Here is a 6,411-nt window from a genome sequence, read left to right on the forward strand (position 1 = left end):
CCATTTCTATTTGCCAAGTTCTCATAATTCAGATTATGAAAAGGGATGTCGTAATCATAACCGAATTTTAGAACGCAAATAATGAAGTCATATATAGAATTTCCTTATGTTGAGCCATTCCAACATGAAATTCATATATATTCTTGACTAAATTTGATTAAAATCTCAATTTAAGCTTAAAATCTCACTCTAAGCCTTTTAGAATTGACACAAAGTATAATTTCCTCTCCCTTAATTATAGCAAAACACCTTTTTTCAACGAATTGAAACTTTTGTTTCATATAATTAACATTGCTAACTTGCAATACTTATCATAATTATTATGCTCCCACTAACATGATGATTATTAGCATAACACTTATGCTCCCACTAGCTTTAACATGTACTCAGAAATCAACTGTACTTCTAGAAATCAATACTTTATTGACTTTCTTACCAAAGTTCAGATTTCTGATAGTAGATTGCTTTGATAAGACTTTATGAAAATCACACACCTTTTCTTAGATAGCTCATAGGTATGTCTAAACAATTTTAGAACTATGAAAAGGGATGTCGTAATCATAGTGTCAACTGTTAAGACATTTGCTATTTCTGATAAGTCCATGTTAGTGTGCTCTACCAAGGACTTTGAGGATGCAAAGATTGCTATCTACTTAAAATCTACTTAGTGAAAGTGTTTCCTTACCATCATTTTCATGAATCGAAGAGAAACCTTATGACACTTACATTTTTCCAGTGTATGATTTCCTACCCATATGAATTTGTCAAAACCATAATCACAGGACAAGGTTACTGACAAATCCACACTTATATGGATTAAACTTGTGCAATCTAAAATTCTTGCCATTTGGCAGCTCAACGGCCTGCCATTGCTTCCAAGTAGTTGTGCAACCAACTGAGAACTCTCAGAACTCTTATGCAAAGCCAACTTGAATACGCACATACATGTCAACACGATAGGTTATAAACCTCAAGTCATGTGCTAGTGAAGAACTTTAGGTTTTACTCTTGATTAGTTCTTGAGGCTTTCAAGACCTTTAAGACTCCCACTGTCCTCTTGACATATAAGACTTTCTTGTCAGATATTCAAGAGATAGTGTGGATTCTAATCAACACAAACACTTCACACAATTGGCCTAAGTTGGTCTTTGTTTTATCCAAAACATCACAACATTCCAATTTCAAATGTACAAGAGTAGAAAACCTTTTACTCTTACATTTTACTAGTTTTAATAAACCTTCTTTAAGATGTGTCACTCAAATTACAATCTTGGAGTTTGACTCTAAGAATTGTTTTTGGAACAAAGCATGACCCATTTTCTTGATTTAATCATTTCAACAATTCAAGATTCCTCTTCTTAGTCATAAGAATACACTATGATGACTTTAGAGGACTAATTTTGACATGATTTTTAAATTATTAAGATGATCACAAAACATGATGCTAAAGTACTCTCCCATCCTTTCAGATTTGAGAAACTTTTATCTTTTTGCCTAAGTTGATTCTTCTTATTCGCTCTGACATACATTGGAACCTTTTCCAATGTCTCAGAATTACACTTAAGCTTGTAAGTATAACCATATTTACTGAGCTTTAGTAAATTATGAAGAATAGTCTTATCGATCTTTTGTGGTGGACTTGACCAGTGCATACGAATGTGTACTCGATCCCTTAGTCCTTTACTTGACTCACTTAAACATGTGAACAAGGAATTAGTCTTAATTTTCCAAAGATGAAAATTATCATTCATCATACAAATTGCATGATTCCAAGTTTCTATCCAACTGAAACTTGGGTGATGAGAATCTTTCCTTATTTGGTAAATTTAGACACTACCACAAATGAAAGAATCAAATTCATATTTCCAATATTGCTATCAATGGAATCATATAAGCAACAAAGTTTTTTTTTTCCACAAATGCCATTGTAATGATATTTTAAAATAAATAAAATCAAAACTTTTTCTTTTATTTTAAAAACTTTGCGGAAAAACTATCCTTACAGTGCAAAAGCGCATGAAAACTTTGTTGTTATCTATTTCTAAGCAATATATCATAACTCCTAAGAAGTATCTCAAGAATCCGATCCTCAAACTATGCGATAAAAATCCATCTACGCGATCAGATTCAACATACTATTTCTTTAAGTTTCTTCACTTTTCTTTGATTCGTACAACATCAACATGTGACCCAGTCACATCATGTAACAAGAATCTCAAAATAGAAACTTAAGAGAGTTAGATAGTGGACTTTACCTGAAGTAGAGTAAAACTTATTGACTTTAACATCGTTAGGTAACAATTTGACAGCTTCGCAATCGATGTCCCTTCCTTTGGCAATATAAACATATGGACCCTCTAGTAATGGTACACGGGACTATCACAGACTTAGCATTTCTCGTTACCATTTGGTCAACCGAGTTGACTATGGCCGAACCCCTTCGATTGGGAAGAGAATCTTTTTTTCTGGATTTCTAGTGTCATCATTATCAATGTACATAAAGTTTTTGGAAGTTGATCTTAGCAAATTTGCTTTACTAGCCCACCAAATCATTATTGATTCAGTAGCACCAAGCAACTAGATAAGATCATTAAGGGTCTTTTCATAGTCTGTTTCATAGGAGTCCCAACGAAACTCACTATGTGACTTAGAAAGTGAATGAACATCCAACTTTCTTAAGACTTTGACACCCAACTCTCCCGGCTTGTCAATATGTGACTTCATCTCCAAGATGTGAGCACACATAGACCTTGTCTGCCATAAGGGCTTGAGTGACCTTGAACTAGTGGGTTAGGGAGAATAATTGGAGGAGGTGGAGGAAGTGAAGTTCCAAGAGATTTGGGAAGATCATAGATGTCTGAACTAGACATCTTTTGGGAGATATTCAAGATAGTTGATTTAAAGTCCTTAATATAACACCCAATATGAAATATTAAGGCTAGGACCCAACAAACTATTTTATAACTTGGAAGAGGGAGCCGTAATCCAAGCTATAGAATATTTGAAGGTAGGTGAATGACGATTCACCAATTTCCACCATGAAAAAACGAAATAAATTTATTAGGTTTTTTAATTGGATTTGAAACTCCTAAATCTTTTCAGATTCATTGAACTGTTCAATGACATGTTTCAATCTTGAGTGTGCCCTTCAGGTTTTGTGCCTGCGATGCCGAGGATCACAAAATAAGGTGTGAATAACCATGCAAATATACTTGGTACCCTTAATTTTTTTACCCCTCAATCGATGTGCCGGTTAACCACACATGCTCCATCGATACTATGATAAATATTAAGTTACCCTTTGCCTACCTTGTTAAATACGAGTTAGTGTGCCGGTTAACTACACAACTCCACTAACCGACTTAAACAAAGTGCAAAGTGTAATTTCATGGATTAGCACCAAATTCACATTTTCCTAAGTAACTAAGATTGGGTATTACTAAGAGTTTAGTTACTTAGTATTTATCATTAATACTTTTAATGAAGGGAGAATTATAGTCCTTGTCCTACCCGTTCGGCTAACGACCCTCCACCAGTGAAAGAAGCGGTGGGTGAGAGTGGACACCCATTAAACTGCCATTTTATAGGCAGTAACCTTATACGCCCCTTATAGACCGGCTTCGTGAATGAGGCCTACTAATGGTAAGACAACTTGCTCTTATATATATATATATATATATATATATATATATATATATATATATATATATATATATATATTATTAACTTATAATATTATAAAGTATAAGGGTTGAATTTTAACTTTTAAAATGCTAAGGGCTTAGCTTGGAATTAAAGTATTCATGGCAAAACTTTACAAATTCCAAAACTTGAGGGCAAGTTTTGAAACTATTCAAAACTATTTAATTCCATAACTTATGTGTTTAAAGTAGCTTTAATAAAAAAAACTCTTCAAGTACCATAAATTTAGGACAAGTTATGGATGACTTTAAACCATTAAAGAATGTGACTCTTCCTTATTCATAACTTATGGATTTAATTAAGGTTACACATTTTTTTATTATTTAATGAAGAGACTCTTGAACCTCCATAACTTGAGGACAAGTTATGGAGTCATAAAATCATTTAATGAGGACAAGACTCTTTATTTTGTAACCGATGCCAACTTTTATGAGTTTTAAGAAACTTAAATGTGACTTTTCATGTAACTTGAGGACAAGTTACAAAAACACATTTTAGAATCAACTCTTAGATTAAAATGGATTGAAAACATATTATCACATAATTTTTTATTAATCTAAATCAACTCAAAAAATCAAGATAATTCAAAAAAAAAACTTTTGGATTCCATAACTTATGGAGTTTAATGTTTGTTTAATGATGAAACTTTTCATGTTCCATAACTTAAGAACAAGTTATGAAATTCTTTAAAACATTAACACCAATTTCTGTAACTCCATAAAAAAAACTTTGAATCAATTTTTTTAAACCTTTTCATATCCACAACTTATGGAGGTTTCAAAAAACTCTTTAGATCAAACTTTTAAAACTAATAAAATAATCATATCATTTTATCTTTTACTAAATTTGACCTAATTTAACTCATATAGAAAATGATTCAAATTTTACAAATAATTAGTTTTTCACAAAAACATGTAATTATCTTAAAATTTGACAAACGACATGTTTTTTCCAACTTTGAAACTAAAACATTTGCATCAATATAACAGAAAACAACCCATGGCTCTGATACCACTGTTGGGTTTTGAGCATTCTAACACTCCTAAGTGTACATGCAGCCCTAAATACCTTGGATCTATGTTTTCTCTATTATACATGCAAATATGAATATTCCAAGGTATTACCCTATCTAGCAAACAATCTATGATACTTGGGTAATAAAACAAGTTAGAATACATACCTTGTTGATGTAGGTTGTCTTCATGAAGATTGAGTGCCTAGTGCTCCAAGTGTGACACCTCAAATGGTTCACACAACACCATGAACTCTTGGAATAACCTTGAGAATAAGGATACTTTGATTCTCTCTAGTGAAATCGGCTAGCCCTCAATGTACCCACACTAGTGCCAATTTCACCAACCAATGACCTCTTTATATAGTGTGGAGATTAGGGTTAAACCCTAATACCCATGACCTTTCATTTCTTATGATCCATGGGTTAAACACTCCATAGACTATCCATGAAAGCTTAGCCCAACTTAAATGAACTTGGCCCATCACACATATATATCTAAGAGTCCATATTTAATTAGTTCCTTTCGATCACTTAATTAATTACAAATTAATTCTTGATTAATACTAATTAAATAATATAATTATATATTAATATATTAGAACTTATAATATATTAATATAAATCACTAGTATCCTTTTTCCTCATCTTGTCAATCCAACTGTCCCGATGCCATGCAACCAAAATGGACCATGCCGGTTCGGGTCAAGTCTTACCAATTATAGTTATGGACTTAGACATTAATCCAACACAAGTTTCTCAGGTTTGTGGTGATTTGTGACTTCCGTTTGAGGCATCCACATTATTGGTGCTAGGCTCTCAAACTCCAAGCAATCAACCACTACTAAAATATATGTAACTCTACTAGCTTATTAAGTTTCAAAGTTCCCCATGCCATGATAGTTAGGTTAAAAACCTTGGAAAATTAAATTTGCATGTATCTTAGAAAAACATAGATCAAAGGTTTCTAGGGTTGCATGTACACCATATGAGTGTTAGAATGCTGAAAACCCTACAGTGGTATCAGAGCCTGGTTTTTTTTTTCTTGATACTTGATGCAAGTTGTTGGAAAAACTCAAGTTTTCTGCATTCTACAATATGAACTCGCCGAGTCCATGTAGTAATTCATTCAACTCGTCGAGTAGGTTCCTACACTCGATGAATAGGAGCCCCAGAGTGTAAATTTTCGAGTTTTGCTGCTGGAAATGAACTAGAAATATTACGCTAAACTATTTTGGTCTTATAAAAGTTGTTTTAGATGGTATAATGGTTATGCTAATCCATTTTCAATGGCTATTATCAAAATTTCAAGTTTTCTATGGTTTATTTATGATTCTTGAAATTGTTGATATGAATGTTCATGAACTTATGAGTTTATAAGATCATAGGAATTATTTGCAACTTGCTTGGTAGTATAATTCTTGATTTTGATTTGTCTTAATGGAATCCATAATTTGTCCTCAAGTTATGGATTACCAAAAGTCACTCTTTTAAAGTCCATTAAATAAACACATATGTTACATAAAATGAAAAGTCTCACATTTTAATAAACCATTAACTCATAAGTTATCAAAGATGAAAAGTTTTGAAAGTTACAAAATTTACCCTCAAGTTTTGGAACATGTAAAGTCTCACACAATTTGGTAAAACTTTAGTTCCAATCCCTAGAATTTTAAAAGTTAAAATTCAACCCTTAA

This window comes from Lactuca sativa, chromosome 8, assembly GCF_002870075.4.
Source record: "Lactuca sativa cultivar Salinas chromosome 8, Lsat_Salinas_v11, whole genome shotgun sequence".
NCBI classification, from domain to species: domain Eukaryota; kingdom Viridiplantae; phylum Streptophyta; class Magnoliopsida; order Asterales; family Asteraceae; genus Lactuca; species Lactuca sativa.